Below are 18,036 nucleotides of genomic sequence, written 5' to 3'. Positions count from 1 at the left end.
ATTATTTTTGCAAAAGTATCAATTAAACGTGTTATGAAGCAACATGCTTTGCTTTTTATTGCGATTGGAATAGTGTTTCTTTTTAAGTGGTTGTTATTACTTATACCATTTTCACAGAATACCGACAATACACAATTACTCAGTGTGACTGAAATGATTGTGCTGCCTTCAACTGCCCTGCTGACAATTGCGTTCTAATCTGCAGGGGTTAAAAGGATTGCTGCGATTCCAAACTATTTTGTAGTAAATTTAATGACTTTAATACATGAAAAAGATACAAGGATACTGTTTATTGCCATTTCCCACATCAAATTTTCCAAATTCAACAGTGGGACGTACAGTGAGATACAATAAGTTTCTTCCGAAACACAAAATATATTAGGCCTACTGTATTGTATTATACAAAAATGATGATTTGCAGTCTTGTTTGTATAAAGTGTGTTCTGGTTTAACTGTCATTGTTTGTTAAGAAATGTGTGGGCAACTTCAGTCTCGGTTTATTTTTCGTACCAGATATGGATTAAAAGAAAAGTGCTGGCCTCATTTTGTTGAAATTACCAGAAAGCTTCTGCACCCAGTCACTTTATTTGTTACTGAGATAATTAATCTTTTAACCAATTATGATTAATTAAGCAATTCAAGTCAGCTGGTGGGGGTTGTTTGGTGAGAGAATGTTTGGTAAAAGGCCTTCTGGAAGGCTCTGTAAAGGGAACAAAAATAAGTATTGTTCAAACTTGTTAGCTCTTGTTAAGGGAAGGATTTGCAATTGAAGGGCATACCTGTGGAGACTATCCATGAAGAGAAACAAGCCCTGGATTTCGGAAGATAAGTGTCATTCTTTTGAGGTTGTTTGGTTGGTTGGCTTTTGCTAATTCAGCACCTTTATTATTTTTGTTTGCTATGTGGAAAGGCTATCTTCATTTTTTGTGTGTGTGTGTGTGTGGGTGTTTTAAAAACTATCAACATTCTTTGACACACATTATGACTCGAAGTCTTGAGAAAATAATTTATAATTTTTACATGTAGAAAATAATCCCCCCTCCTCCCCCCTATTTTGTTTCCTTACAAACATATTGCAATAACACAATTTATACAATACATTACTGCCATCTACTGGATTTGTGTTATTGTTGTTATAATGAAAGAAGTAGCTGTTTGCTTGTGATGTTAGATTGATCAGGTGCAGAATCAAACATTTTCGATTTTGTAATTTTCAATTTCCAGCAAAATGAAATCGTCTGTATGTCCAATATACAGGCAATGCTTTCAGCGGTCTGCTGTCTAAAAAAATTTGCACAGATGATGACCTTCTTTTTTATTTTCAAGATTTACCTTTGTGACTTTGTATTACCAGTAAATTATTATTAACCATCTGGTTGGCTGCATCTTCTGAAGCCAGTGTCTTATTCTGATTATCTCTCAGGGTATAATTATTCATGTCGACCCTGGTAGTTGAAACAAATGTATTGCTTATGATGATGTTGGCTTTTGAGCCCTGCATTTTAAACACAATATTCTACCGAGGGTGGACAAGTATTCGTTACAACAATGGATATAAAAGTAGTTGGCTTCAAATGTCATTTTATTACTTTTTTAAAAAACATGTATCTACTTTCGACTTTGCCAGCCTCACCTGTATTTATATCTATATATTTATAGAGTAGGAGGGTCAGTTGCCAGTTAAAGGCAAACACGATGAAAAACTAAATATTGGAGCAAGATAACCAAGAGCTACTCAGATTGATTGTATTCAGCATACAATAGCAAGGTAAATGAAAATAAATGCATATATACATTCAAAAATAAATACAAGTTAGCAAGCACTAAATGTGGTTATTACATCCGTGTTATTACATCTGTACAACAATGTTTGCTGCTGACAAATATATCAAGTTACTCATATATTTTTAATAAGTCAGCCACAAATAAAAAAGTACAGTAGAAATTAAAAAGCATGATAACTTTTATAAACGTTGACCACTTGTTGTAATGGTTAACTGGACTTGTTCCTCAGCTAGGGTCCTTGGGTTAGTTCTAAGTTTACATTTTTTTTTTTTTTTTTTTAAATGTACAAAGGTAAAAGCTGAACCCTTATGTTCTAAGGGAGACAGCATTGCGTGAACCGGGCTGTCTGACTTCTGAGTGCTGCACAACTGGTTTGGACAGCAATGTGTATTCAGTACGTTTACATGCACTTACTATTCTGCATACAGCACATATTCCATTTTATATGGATTTTATTTTCTACATGTCAATATTCTAATCAGAATCTAAAATGCTTCTAAAGGTTCTGATTGGTGGCAACACAAACCTGCATGTGATTGCCAGTGGCAGTTTGACCACTGTACATTATAGGGGTCACATGCTTCATCCCATGGCAAGACCTTGTTCTACTACTGACCCTGACTATGGGCAACTTAATGTGTGTTCTAACCCTGTGGCTAACAGTTGCCAACATGCGCACCAATCTTATTTGGAAAGACATGTTTCTAGCTGCACACATTTTTTGTTGTCTTACCGTGACTGAAATATTTGTTTCCTTGCCTTTGCTATGTCATTTAAAATGACATTCACAACTCAGTTTTGAAATGCATAATTGTGCAGGGTCACGTACATTATTTTACATCCACGGCATGTGAGATGAGGTGAGTGGTACTTGATGCTTGTTGCATAATGTTTCCAAACCACTGCTCTTTACATGAATTATGATATTTCACTTCGGTCACATCTTAATAAATAATCAGCTTTATTCGACCGCCTGACCGGAAAAATAACATAATGGGTCATCTTCTCGCATTGGATAAAAAGGAGATCCCATTAGCCATTTTTACCACCTTCAGGCCATTAGTTACACACCTCTTCTGCACAGAACACCAGCATCAGTTTCTCAATCACATGTTGTGTTTTAGAATCATCAACCACAAATGGAGGAAACACCCTCCTCAATTTTGCCAAATAAGTTGGGGAACATTAAATCAATAAAACAAAAGAGTAAAACAAAGTGTCTGTATCAGTAAATAAGCAAGCTGGGGTGTTCACAAGGCAACTAGCCACTGTCCTGGAATTTCTGTACTGCCCAGACAACAAGTTACATTCTGTGTTTCAAACAAAAAACAATGGGCAAGTCAGGAACAAGAATAATTGTTGTTTGAATACTTCTTTGCTGCTGTTGTAACTCCCATTGTTTCGCACCTTAGTATGTGCTTTGGACTTCTCCATTCAAATGATGTAATGTGAGATCTTATGCTTAAACAAATTGTCTGTAACCTTGGTTTCGTACTATATTGTTTTGACTGCCAATTCTCGATTGGCATTCCAAAGCAGTCCAGCCATTGCTACAGTGGAATGCTGGATAAATTCCAGAACCTGGTGCCCAATGTTAGTTTAGTGTTGATTCTCCAGGGGAATCCTTTACGTCCAACTTGGTCAGGCATGCCAGGTATTGTCTTTTCTGTGCTGCAATAATTTGAGGATTCAATAATAAGATTCCACCAAATGATAATTGTTAACCAGATTTCAGGAGAAGAGAGCCCTAGCACTATGTCACTATCTCTGTGTTTTACGCCACTTCCCTCAGGGCATACATTCCTAGTATTCCATTCATCTAACAGTGTCCGTGCCAACATCAACATCTCTTCACCTCTCATCTCTACAATAGCTCCTAGTCTTATATATGTGGGGGTCTCCTATCACCCTAAACTATCTATTCAATGACTGTCTCAAGAAGCCCAGCAGTCAAGAGGCCAAATATTGTATCTATACACTGTTGTCACTTTTTTTGTCTTCCATAGTATTCAGAAATCTGTTCAATACAACCATGTTCTACTAAATATCATGGTGTTTGTCTTGATCCTGAAACTAAACTTCTAAGAACAACTATGGTACCTTATGCCTGGCCAAGACAAACCAGCACAAACAAAGCAGTAACTTGATGTGGGGGCATATTTTCAAAGCTTTTACTCCAGTCTATGGAAGGAGAAAAACATATTAAACTACACATAGCCAAACAACTAATATAATAGAATTGGGTCTATTACACCTGCAATTTTATTTTTGCCTATAACATACCTGTTGGCATCCAACTCTTTTGTAGTTATAGTGCCGTGAAAAAGTATTTGCCCCCTGTCTGATTTTGTGCATTTTTGCACATTTTTCACATTGAATTTGGTCAGATCTTTTTGTGGGTTATAGTAGTATATAGAGGGAGTCTGACAGAAAAAAAATGACACCAAAGTTTGATACTTCTTTCATTTGTTTGGTGTGCAAGGTAATCAAACATGCAATCTTCAGGTGTGAAAAAGTTATTGCCCCCCCACTAGTTAACTCAACCCAATTTAAAGGGATAATTAGGGTCAGCTGTTTGAATACTTTGATTAACAATCAGGCTTGATTTGGGCCAGTCTTACTCAATATAAATCTGACTAACTTTGGCCCTTACCATCAGAATGAAGTTGTCAGCACACAGGTTCTAGAGGCACATCATGCCACGATTAAAAGAAATTCCTGAAGACCTCCAGAAAAAAGTTGTTGATGCCTATCAGTCTAGAAAGGGTTACAAAGCCATGTCTGTGGCTCTACAAAACCATAGTCAGAGCCATATTGCCCAAATGGAGAACGTTTGGGACACTAGTGAATCTTGCCAGGAGTGGCCGTCCTGCCAAAATCTCTCCAAGAGCAAGGCGTAAAATTGTCCAGGAAGTCAGAAAGAACCCTAGTACAACATCCAGGGATCTCCAGGCCTCTCTCGCCTCAGCTAAGGTTAGTTTTCAAGCATAACCAAGCATGGTGGTGGTAGTGTCATGATTTCGGGATGCTTTGCTGCATCAGGACCTGGGCAACTTGCCTTCATTGAAGGAACCATGAATTCTGCTCTGTATTAGAATTCTACAGGAGAATGTCAGGCCATCCGTCCGTGAGCTGAAGCTGAAGTGCAGCTGGGTCATGTAGCAAGATAATGATCCAAACCAAATAAGCAGGTCTACATCAGAATGGTTGAAGAATAGGAAATTTAAGTTTTGGAATGGCCTAGTCAAAGTCCAGACCTAAACCCCATTCAGATGTTGTGGCAGGGCCTGAAACGAGCAGTTTATGTCACTGAATTGAAGCAGTTTTGCATGAAGGAGTGGGCCAAAATTCCTCCATGGCGCTGTAAGAGACTGATCAACAACTACAGGAAGCATTTGGTTGCAGTTATTGCTGCTAAAGGTGGCATAACCAGTTAAGTCTAAGGGGGTGATTACTTTTTCACACTGGGGCATTAGGTGCTGCATAACTTTCTTTAATAAATAAATGAAGTACCAAATTGTTCTGTTATTTGTTCACTCAGGGTCCCTTTTATCTAATATTAGATTTTGGTTGAAGATCTGATAACATTCAATGTCAGACATATGCAAAAATGCAGAAAATCAGACAGGGGGCAAATACTTTTTCACTGCACTGTATATTGTTGGGTTATTACCATAACCCTGGTTCCCTGAAAAGAATGACTGAACCATTATTGAATGGGAAGAGCCCTCTCTGACCGTTAATCACTGAGCATATATAAAAAGCTGCTCTATCAGGGCCCTGCTGTGAGGAGGAAGTCCCTCCCACCTCCAGTTGAAGAGGGTCATCCTCACAGTAGCATATCACCATTTTCTTTTGAAATCAGTGAACCAGGGTTATGGGTAATAACACAATGTTCCCTTTCAATGGAATGACAACCATTACTGAATGGGAAGCTGTACCAAAGCTATTGTGGCTCCAGATTATCGACAAGTACAGTCTCGCAGCGCCCTCAAGACGTATAAGGGCATGCTGCCTGCAACACCCTAGAGCCCAGAGAGGGCCTTGCTCGGTTTGCAACATCAAGGCGGTAAAAATGTGCAAATGTCTGACTACCTGTCTATGTAGCAGCATTGCAAAGCTTATCATAGGAGGCGCCATGAAAGAGAGCCCATGAAGTTGCCTGGCCCCTGGTAGAATGGGCCGCAAAGTCCCCCAGCAAGGGGGAGTCAGTCTGTTCATACGTCAAGCGTATAGCATCTGCCACTCAGTGCGCTAGAAGTTATTCTAGAGCGGGACCCATAGCAGACAAACAGCTGGTTGAACTGTCTCCATGACACCGTCTTATCCAGGTAAAAGCACAGAGCCTGGACTGGGCAAAGCGTGTGCTGTCTACAGTCCTCCTCTGACTCATGCGGGGGAGGTCTGAAATTTTCCAAAACAACAGGTTGGTTAATATGGAAAGATGAGACCACCTTTGACAAAAAGGCTGGATTTGTTCTTAATGTTACCCATGAGTCATTCCCAGTGAAAGTCATACATGTGTCATCGATGGACAGCGCATGAAGCTCTCTTACTAGTCTGGCAGACGTAATGGCTATTAAAAACGCCACTTTCAAGGAAACAAGGCACAGGTCTGCTGACGCCATGGGTTCAAATGGGGGACTTGTAAGGACCTGCAGTACCAGTTCCAGATCCCACTTGGGGACCATGCTTTTCATGGGAGGACGAAGCTTCCAGGCCCGTTTAAGAAATTGTACTGCCAGGAAGTGTTCCCCAGGGGACACAGTCAGTTTTATCTTGGAACACTGATATTGCTGCCAGGTATACCTTCAGAGTGGAAGCGTAGTTTCCTGCATCAAACAGGTGTTGTAAGAAGGTTAGTATTGTCTCAATAGGGCAGATCACAGTATTGTGACCTTCAGCAATGCACCAGTCTTAGAAAACTTTCCATTTCTATGAATACTGGGCTCTAGTTCTAGGTGGCCTAGCAGACTATAGTGTCTCTACCACTGCATCTGGCAAACCTCGTCTGGATAGACAGTTTCATTCAACAGCCAGACCCAGAGTTGGAGCTGGGCTGGGTTCAGGTGACATAATAACCCCTCCGCTTGGCTCAGGAGGTCCTTGTGTAGCAGTCGCTGCCACGGTTGACCCAACAAGATGTTGGAGAGGAAACCAGGAGTGCCTCAGCCATCTGGGTGCAACCAGCAAAACTTGTGCTCTTTCCACCCTGATCCTCTCTAGTTTCAGGGGCAATAGGGTAGCGGAGGGAATGCATACAAGATCCCCTGTGGCCAGGGGACTACTCCCAGGTGACCCCCGTCTCTCTCCATAGGGGGCAATGAGTGGACTCTGCTGTGACAAAGAGCAGCATGAAGCCTCTCCCAAATCTGTTTCACCACCTGAAAGTGCAGCCTCCATTCCGAGCTGTCTGGAGCCCCTCTGGACAGGAGGTCTACTGCCTTGTTGTCCACACCAGGGAGGTGAACCGCCCTGATGGAACGCAAGTTTCTGTGCATCCAGGACAGGAGTCTGTGGGCTGTGTGGTGAAGGCCCGGAGAGCGCAGGCCATCTTGGTGGTTTATGTAGGCTACCACTGTAGTGTTGTCCGTCCGGACCAGCACATGTATCATAGTTCAGGATCCAAATACCCCACAGCCTGAGTGGAGCCATTGCTGCATCCATGCACTTTGAAAATGTGTGGGGCATCAGCAAGAGGCCAAATGGCAGCATGCAGAATACGGACGCATTGCCTTGAAAAGTGAAGCGCAGATACTTTCTGTGCGCGGGACGGATCGGGACATTGAAGTAGGTGTCTTGCAGGTCGATTGATGTGAACCAGTCGCCTGGCTGGATGGACTGGAGGATATGCTGTGCTGTCAACATGTTGAAGTTCCTCTGTTTGAGGAAAATGTTGAGGACTTCGAGGTCCAGAATAGGTCTAAAACCACTGTCCCTTTTGGACACCAGTAAGTACCTAGAGTAGAAGCCACTGAGCGCATCTCTTGGGTTTAACAAGCACACAGCGTTTTTATGTTGAAGATTGGTGATCTCCTGTTGAAGGAGGATCGTTCTCGCTGGTTTGACAGTGGTAAGGAGCACACCCTTGAAGGGTGGCGGGCCTAAGAGGAATTGAAGAGCGTAACAATGTCTCATTGTCGATAGCACCCAGGAGTCCTGGGTGCAGCGTTGCCAAGGCTTGTGTCCAGTGGTCAGTCCGTTTGTGATGGGGGAAGGTGGCAGTCGGGGCTCCTCAGGGACAGTCTCCCTTGGACTTGGGAAGGGGCACATCTTTCTTAGGCCCTAGCCTCGGTCTCCAGCCGGAGAACCAGTTCCTCCTGGCTGGCAGTGATCAATTACTGCCAGCTCTTCCTCTGCCTGCTTGCTTGGTCTGGGGAGAGGGCAATGTTCAGGCCCCGTTGCCCCTGCAGGCTATGAAGGCCACCTAGGGCACTGGGAGTAGGCAGGGAGGTGAGAGAATTTCGAACCTCTCCAGGCTCACATCAATGGTCGCTCCAAATGTCTGCCCCAGTGTAATTGGGGCATCTAATACCTTCTCGTTCTCCACTACCTTGGCCTGGGCTAGCCAGAGGTGTCTGCAAGCAGCTACGAGTGCTCCTAGAAACCTGCCTGATGCCTGACCTAACTCCCCCACTAGGTCGGTCCTTGCATTTGTCGCCACCTGTAGCTCTCCTGCGTCCGCCTCGTTGCCTGTTCCTGCAGCCTCTCCGACAGCTGTGACTGGTACAGCATCAATATGGCCATTGCATTGGCCGTCCGGACTGATAAAGTCACTGATGCATATGCTTTCTTGAACATAGCATCAGTAGTCCAACAGGGCTTGGACGGGCAAGTGGGGTCTTTGTCTCCTCCGGTGAAGGTGGAACCTTGCACCAGCACTGTGACCATGTCCCTGATGGTAGGGAACGTGCCTAGGCCAACTTCTTGAATGCCTGCTGGTTCCACCTCCACCACTGTGGAAAAACTACATGTCATTCCCACCACCACCAGCAGAGGGAGAATGCAACACTACCCCCTGAGCACTTTCTTCCCTACACAATACAGCACAGACACAAACACCACTTTCTTAGGATTAAAGGGAGAGCTGCACCAGTGCCCTGCAAGTGAGGGAGAGCTGCACCATTCCCCTGCAACAGGGGGAGACTACATGCTGCTCCCCCCTTCGTCACCGGGAGACTACACACTGCTCCCACCTCCAGGAGCAGCAGGAGTTGCCTCTACCTCCAACACCTTCATCGACAAGAGCAGAGCAGCAGGAGCTGGCTCTGCCTCTGCCACTGCCAGGAGCAGAGTAGCAGGAGCTGACTGCCTCCGTCACCTCCACCAGCAAAGGGTGAATACCTGCTGGTTCCATCTCTACCACCCAAGGATGCCTGGCTTGCTCCGCCTAAGGATGCCTGGGGTCACTGCTACCTCAGTTTTGCATGGAGTTACTGTCAGCCCTGCTTTTCCGCAGAAAATACTGTGGCCGGAGCCCAACAAGGGGGAGCTGCCGGCTATGAAGTAGGAGAGACAGGTCAGGAGACCACCTTCCTCCGCAGCACTTTCGCTGCAGGGAATTTGGTGGCCGGAGCCCCACAAGAGGGAGCTGCTGGCTACAGAGAAGGGGGGGAAGGTCAGGAGACCACCCCCACAGACAGCCAGGTGGTTGCCAGGATTGTCTTGGCCACTATGGCTGTTGGGGTGGGAGGAGGACCTTTCACTGTGGCCCCCATCTTTGGCCCGTAGCTGTTCCTGGGCCTTTGGGAATGAGGGGGGATGTGGCCATTGAGGCCAGGTGTGCTGTCTACAAGGAGGGGGGGGAGGGGGCATATGTGGTGGAGTGTCCCACCCCTTTGTGTTTATTAGTGTTTTATGTTGTATGTAGTGTGTTAATGTTGGTGTGTATGTATAAAATACACAGGATATAAATATGGGTTATGAGCACGAGTGTTATAAGGTGTAATTTGTATTTAGACATGAGGATGGCAGAACTCGTGCCACGTGTACATTTAAGTGGGTATTGATATGTGAGCACGGGAGTACACAGATTAGTTCACATGCTGGGATTCAAGTGAATAACTAATTGGTAATTGAATCCCAGCACAATTGTATATATATAGATGCACAAAGCACTCACTCAGGGTTGTGTGTTCGTTAGTGGAGAATGGGTGGAGTTAGGAGAGAATTAAAAACTAAAATAAACAATTGGTACGATGTGCTGGAAGCGCCAGCACTGTACTTGTTTTCTGTTTGTCCACATCTGTTTTGTATGTGTTTGTTTGGCCAATGCACCCTTTATTTTCAGTGTTGTGTGTTTTTGTTTAAATCTTTTGTTTGTTTTATCATTTAATAAAATACTGAGCGCCACAGCTCAGTTTCACCCACCAGTCACTGTTTGGAGTCTGTGTTCTTCCGGGTCTGACATCACCACTACAGCCATCCTGTTCACACAAGCTTATTATAAGCTTTTGTAAGAAAAGATACCTAGTATAAATTTCATAAAAACTACAAGCCCCAGTACAGCTCATCCACACGTTACTATCAACAAATTCATACGGAAGCTCTGAAGGGACAAATCAACATTCGTAGCAGGCCAGCAACCGAATTACAGCGTGATCCCTTTATTGAAATACTAATGCTGGTACTGTATCCCAAGCAATATTGAAAACATGAAAACAGTTTCAATTTTTTAAAGTTATACCATCAATCTAATTACATTATCAACCTGAGACACCTTAATATTTCCTGCGGCTGTGTTTTAAAGTAGCCCAATTCCGCGGGACAACCACAGACCTGGCAACAATGACTCCCCCTGTCACTGGTCTTTGGCTCCAGTTAGTCCCACCTCATCCCACTCCACGACCAATTACCTGCAGCTCTTGTGGTCCATGCCTGTCGCCCATAGGCTGTGCGACAGATAGGAAACACAGCCCCTCCTATTCCAAGTGTTCCTGCACGTCAGACCTCACAAACATTACAATATTCCCTTTTTTTGTATTTATTTGGGGTCCAGTGGCCAGGTTTGTTATAGCCGAAGCATCGTTATAATGAAGGCCGTTCCAAAAATAGAAGTTGAGTAACTCTTTGAGAATATGCTGTTTTAGTTCTACCTCAGTGTAAGTAAACTTTGGTGTTTAAATACAACTCAAATAGGAATCAGCTTATTTTTAAGCCAACCAGCCAGAAAACTTTCAATGTTAAAATGTGTGATCCGTCATAAGTAATTGTGAAGCTATTAGAAAAATGAATGTGATCCAGAAAAAGCAATTACTCCGATTAGTATAGGAAGATGTGAAGGGAGATTCAAGTGTTTGAGTACAGAGAACGAAAACCATAAATGAACTCTTGCATGACTCATCGTCTCCAGTAAAACTTCACCACATGATTTCATTTTGCAAAGTGCTTTACAGTAACTTGCTTGTGTCTTTAAGATCTCCCTCCAACGTCATCCCATGTTCCTGTCTGACAGTGTGCATTCTTTCAAACAACAAATGCTTCAACATTGCCCTAAGGCTACAAGGCAACATCTCCCCTATGCTCAAAGTTACAAGATGAGACACTTTGTGACACTCCCAATGTAACCTTGTGGCACTTGTATACAGAATTTATTTGCAACCATACCTGCTAAGTTGGTAGAGATGACACATTTTCTTATTTTCAGGGTATTTCAGGGAAGACTGAACCCATTGAAATGGAGGCCATAAGGAGGTCGTGCAAGCCAACCCACAGTACCTGTTAAAATGCATTTCATTAAATTAAATTAAATAAATGAATAAATAAATAAATCTCAGGTGCAGGTCAATGTGCTGTTTGTAAAATTGGATCAATATTAGTCAAATGGCAAGCCTAAGATTTATTTTTGTGGTTTATCTTTCATAATATACAGGTGTTTCATCATCAAAGTTTTAATTTGCCAGGATATTGATGACTTATGCATGGGGTTCTTTATTTTCTGTCTTTTTTTTTAAACCTTATAAACCCTTTTAACTGTTAAGAAACCATGAGCAAATTTAAATAAATTAATTCAATCAATTATCATGACACCAGGTCAACTGTATTGCCCTAATCACAATGGCAATGCTTTGTTCGCTCATATAGGCAAGGGAAGCTGGATGTGGATTGTATTGGCAATTGTGTACTGTATGTACCATTTAGAATGAAAGTCAGACAGGGGACAGACTTATTTTTATTAGTAACTTGTTGGTCTTGCATTACTTTGAATATATTGTATAATTGCAGTAAACCATTAATCCCGAGGTAACCTGGAAAACAGCACAAATGCCACGCACCGCGTTTGAAAGTAACTTTAGAAAATGCTGACACTGATATCAAGTGTTTAACTAATAATTTACAAATTTAGGTTCTGGGAGAACCTTTTGTGACTGCAACTTGAAACATTCTTAAATTTGCCTTTTGCTACTTAAGATGTTTTTGTTTTATTAATTGGTTAGTGTGGGCAATATAGATATTGACTACCTACTATACTTTTTCTTTCTTTCTTGTACCGCGGGAATGCTACCAAATACATTCCATGTGTTTTACAATCAGGAGCTTGTTATAATACAGACTGGAGAAACACACAACAAATATCCCCATTGCACTATATTATGCTGCCAAAGCTATCTTTGTAACTGGTCCCTTGTATTGTGTTGCTGCTGTGTACCAATACAGTCCTTGTTTTTACTGTGGTCTGGTTCGGAAAGTTGCCTATTTCTTTGTTTCAAAATTTCTGCCCACTCATAGTACATGTGATATTCCTGTAAATACAGTATAAGCAAACCTGTATTTTGTTTTGTAATTTTAAAGTTAAAAAATGTATCTTTTAATTAACCTGAACTCGCCAAATTCCACTTTGGTATGTGAACACAAACCCTAATGAGTCTGCAAGTTTATAGCAAAACTAAAGGATCACACATGGTTAATTAATACTTGAGTGTAGCCAGCGTACATATCAATAAAAGACTTGATTGTAGGCTCTCTGGTGATAAAATTTCAAAACAGTTTAGCATCAATTTTCAAAATGATTTGCACCCCTTTAATAATAGTTTGCTTCATTTACTAGTAAGAAAGAAAAACAAAAGATTGTATGATGACAACATGTCAAGCCTATAATTACTCTTGCTATCTAAGAGTGAAAGTACTTTTACCAAAATAGGCCATAGCTGCCTTTGCAAAGGTCCAGAGATTTGCAACTTACTCCAAAGAGCAGACATCTCCCTGTGGATTTATTTTGAACCTTACTTAATTTGAGGTTGCTTTTTCAGCATCATTTTGATTTATACATTTTTAAACGTCATTTTATTTTCTCTAAACAGACACAACAATGAGCTGAATGATTGTACACTTTTCTTTTATTGAAGTGAAACATGCCAGGAACCCATGCAATTTTGTAAGTCCAGTTGGCATGGAGTCCAGATTCTGTGCTTCAGGGAACATGAAATAGGTCTCATGACCATGGGTCCTTGCTTGTAAATGAAGCTGAAGGAATAGGAATTTTCTACACAACCCCCATGAACTGATTCAAATTAGAGGCATTCCATTGAACTTTCCCCTAGTCTTCCGAGGACAGCACGTACAGTACAAGTTCCCTCTGTAGTCTCATACTTGTCTACAATCATCCTTGTTGTCTTAAAATCTGTGGTGAGTATACTCCTCTGCGGCCACAAGGGTTCATTGTTTCTCTTTGTAAAGTGATTTTTTTTTTTTTAGAACACTGTTTCAATCTTGTCACGTAGTGTCTCCTGCTAAGAGAACATCCCTCGGGAAGCAAGCAAAGTGTTCTCTTAGCCAAAGTGCTCTTGACCAACGGACACAACGTGTGAAGGCCAGTCATGATATGAACCAATAAATACAACAGTCTTAGTAATAATAATAATAATACAATTTAAAAGTAATAAGTAAAAGTAATAATCCAACTTATTACTTATGTCATGACGTATATGAAAGGAACATAATAAGTAAGAGAAAAGCAATAGGTAAGCAGATGTTATTAAACTATAATAATACATATTGTTTGTTTTCTTTTAAAATGTTTTAACAAAAACAATGAATAAATTATTTGATACAAAATGGCAGTGATCATGTTTTAAGTTTAAAAAGATGTGTCGAGAGTGTGGCCAAGTGTGTCTTTACGGACTTCAACTGGCCAGCTAGAAGGTCAGTGTGCTGAATTCACAAGTGTTTATAATTCCATCCAAACTTTTTTCAATATATAGTTGCCTTATATTGGTCAGCACCTCACCGAGAGTAAGCACTGGAGTGCACAAATGCCTGCTGGATATATTTAAAAAAAATTAAAATAATAATAAAAAAAACTATATATACACAGTGACTCTCAAAAGCATTCACCCCACTTGGACTTTTCCACATTTTATTGTGTTACAACATGGAATCAAAATGGATTTAATTAGGAGTTTTTGCCACTGATCAACACAAAAAAAGTCCATAATGTCAAAGTGAAAAATAAAATCTACACATTAGTCTAAATTAATTACAAATACAAAACAGAAAATAATTAATTGCATAAGTATTCACCTCCTTGAGTCAATATTTGGTAGAGGCACCTTTGGCAGCAATTACAGCCATGAGACTATAAGTCTCTACCAGCTTTGCACATCTGGACACTGCAATTTTTGTCCATTCCTCTTTGCAAAATTGCTCAAGCTCCATCAAGTTGGATGGGGACCTTTGGTGAACAGCAATGTTCAACTCTTTCCACATGTTCTCAATTGGATTGAGGTCCAGGCTTTGACTGGGCCACTCCAGGACATTGACCTGTTTTTAAGCCACTCCATTGTGGCTTTGGCTGTATATTTGGGGTCATTGTCCTGCTGGAAGACAAATCTTCTCCCAAGTCCCAGGTCTCTTGCAGACTTCAACAGGTTTTCCTCCAGGATTTCTGTGTACTTTGCTGCATCCATTTTGCCCTCTATCTTCATGAGCTTTCCAGGCCCTGACGCAGAGAAGCATCCCCATAGCATGTTGCTGCCACCACCATGCTTCACAGTAGGAATGGTGTTCTCATGCTTGCGCCAAACATCGCGCTTATCGTTGAGGCTAAAAAGCTATATTTTGGTCTCATCAGACCATAGAATCTTTTTCCAATTGGTCTCAGAGTCTCCCACATGCCTTCTGGCAAACTCTAGCCAAGATTTGATGTGAGTTTTTTTCAAAATGGCTTTTTTTTGCCACTGTCCTATAAAGGCCAGTTTTGTGAAGCACTTGGGCTTTTGTTGCTGTATGCACAGTGTCTCCCAGCTCAGCCATGGAAGACTGTAACTCCTTTAGAGCTGCCAATATATATTGTGTTCATTGCCATAACAAAGCTACAGTGTAACAAAGCTAAAGTGTATTTCATTTGGGGAAGATGGAATACTTGATGTCTCTGAAAAGTAATCTTCACAAGAAAAAGCAATCTGTCAATTTAAAAGCTTTCTTTGTCATGTACAATGTTCGTTACCCAACAACAGATTAAAATAAAACTTTTCTTGCTGGGGATATGGTAACAATGATTTTTTTAGATGTTTTCCTCCAGCGCAGATGGAGACATGAAACTTGTTGTGCTGTGAAGTGTGTTTAACCTTCACAAAATGCCTCGCAAGGTATGTGGATGAACTCTCAAGTGATGACTGGCACAAAGAAGAGCACTAACTCCATTCCTTACCTGACACGTCAAGGCAGAACAGATTGTGGCTGTGTACTGGGATCTGAAATACTAACCTCCAGAAATGACTGGGACAGCATGTGTCAGTGGAAAGAGTGGGTCCAAGATGGAACCCAAAGGAGGCACTTTTTTCTTGTTTATTTAACTGGAGGAGGACTGAAGATTGGTTCTTTTGTGTTTTTAGGCTGCATTATGGCACAATAAAATATTTTGACCCAAACTATTTCCTGATTTTCTGTTTTAGTACATTCTTCCAAAATAATCTGTGTGCTACTATTGGGGAAAAAAATAATATTTCAGCTTATTTCCATTCCTAAAGGGAGTTTCAGATCAAATAACAGAGCTTGGGGCTGTCAGTTATGTGTTATAAAATAAATACATTTACGGAACAATGTCAAAGAACGCCTCCATAAATAAGTCAATTACTTTTTTTTTTTTTTTTTTTTTATCATAGTTGAGCTAACGTTAAGAGATTGTGTCACTGACAATAGTCAACAGCAGGCCATGGTACCATATTCAAAACCAGGCAGAAAATTGTTCATAGTGGTTGTTTCAATAGCTGACAGTGGTTCCCGGTGTTGTCAGTAATCATGATTAGTCATGCTTGACCACATATTCTCAGAATATGAGTTAAGGTTTAACACTAGTTGACCACAGTAACACTTATTGATGACCTGCAAAATAAGCTGCAACCTTAGGAACCTTTATGAGAAATGTGTTTTATTAAAAAGTAGTGTTGCACAGGCATGTAATGTACTCTTACAATCATATTTTGAAATTGACAGGCTTGTGGATTTTTTTTTTTTTGGTCAATAATGTAAAGTTAATAAAGAAACTACATTTAGATAATAAAAAAAAAACCTTTTCAATTTAAAGAATGCCCAAGCCATTGTTATTAATGTTTCGGTGAACGTGCAAATACAAAGAAATGACCATGGTCCAATCATGAGTCCTTTGACCATGACAGAGAATTTTGCCTATATTATATTGCGGAACTACTGTGCCACAGGGAAGGGGTGCTCAAACTTTTTGGCTAAAGACCCCAGTAACATTAGGCATTGTCATTGAAGACCCCCACCTGAAATTTAGATTTTGATACCTTTAGTGAGAGAGGGTGTTCGTTGGTACAGGTAGAAGTGCTACTGCTTTCATGATGTTCAATATCGTTTCTCAGACATTTGAGAAACCGCTCCATAATTACTGTACTAACTGAAAATACAAACCTGTGAAGGTAAGCAAGAGTGGTATGGTTTATTTTATTCAAGTAGTGGGAAGAAAACAATATTAAGTACTAACACCGAAAAACCACACATTGGCAAAAATACAGCATTTATTTATTAAATAAAAAAAGATGTTATAATACTAAAGTGCATTATATGATTGCCTATATCTGTTCTCCTTACAATCACTTCCTTTTTGTTGCATAGTGCTAGAAACAATGTTACATTAAAAATAACCCCAAACACCTAACAGCATGTCCCTGGTCTGGGACATCTGGGAGAGAACATTTGTGTGTGCTACGACCCCCAACCCCCCCGTAACCCTCTCAAGGCCCCCATTTTGGGATCCCCATCCATAGGGTTTATTTTACAATAAATGTTTTGGTTTTGCCAGTCACTTGTTGATCCCTTGTCCTTTATGCAGTTCCACATCAATTCAAAGGGTGAACTGCATATGAATACTCTTTTTAATATTTTGTTGTTTTAAGGCAAGTGAACCATACATAAAAAATAACAAAAACCTCTAGGGTCACTAAACACACTCTTTAGACTTTGATTGCATTGTGTTAACCGTTAGAGAATGATTAAAGGCAGATTCCAGTAACATGCATATTATGAGTCTAAATATAGGGATTTACTTTAGGTATACACTAACAAGATACTATGTACAGATAGCCATGTATCTTATTGTAAAAGACGCTGAATACTAAAATGTAGCTGTTTGTTTGTTTGTCCATCTGTCCTATCGTGCTTTGTATCTTGCAATCAAGCAGTGTTGGGGTCGTTACTGAGAAAAAGTAATGTATTAGTTGTTATTCGTTTCTTGAGAAAAAAGTAATAATATTAGTATTACATATTAGTTAATTTAAAAAACAGTGCTTTATATTTTACTCATTATATTACCCACTACACTCCTTCCTTTTGCCCTGCAAAACAATTGTGACTAATCTCCATAGTCTGGCAATGTGTTTTTTACAGGTATGCCAACCCTTATGAAAAAAAAACATATATTTTAATATATGATAGAAAAGTATGATCCTTATATTTTTCATATATAGAAATTGGCCCCTTTTTTATATATTTAAAATATATGGGATATATTTAAAAGGGATAAAATATTTTCCCTATTGTCAAGGGATAACATAACTCTATCAGATAGTCTTTCATATAATATATATATATATATATATATATATATATATATATATATATATATATATATATATATATATTAAACAGACATTAAAATAGTGGCACTTCTCTCTAACTCGCCCATATCAGAAAACAAAAAATAATTAAAAAAAAAAAAAATGCAGAAATCTTGACAAAGGCTTATGGTCACTGTTGTCTGTATTAAACTACATGAACTTTGAACAAAAAAAA

Source organism: Polyodon spathula, chromosome 22, assembly GCF_017654505.1.
Source record: "Polyodon spathula isolate WHYD16114869_AA chromosome 22, ASM1765450v1, whole genome shotgun sequence".
NCBI lineage: Eukaryota > Metazoa > Chordata > Actinopteri > Acipenseriformes > Polyodontidae > Polyodon > Polyodon spathula.
Note: the sequence above shows the minus strand (reverse complement) of the source record.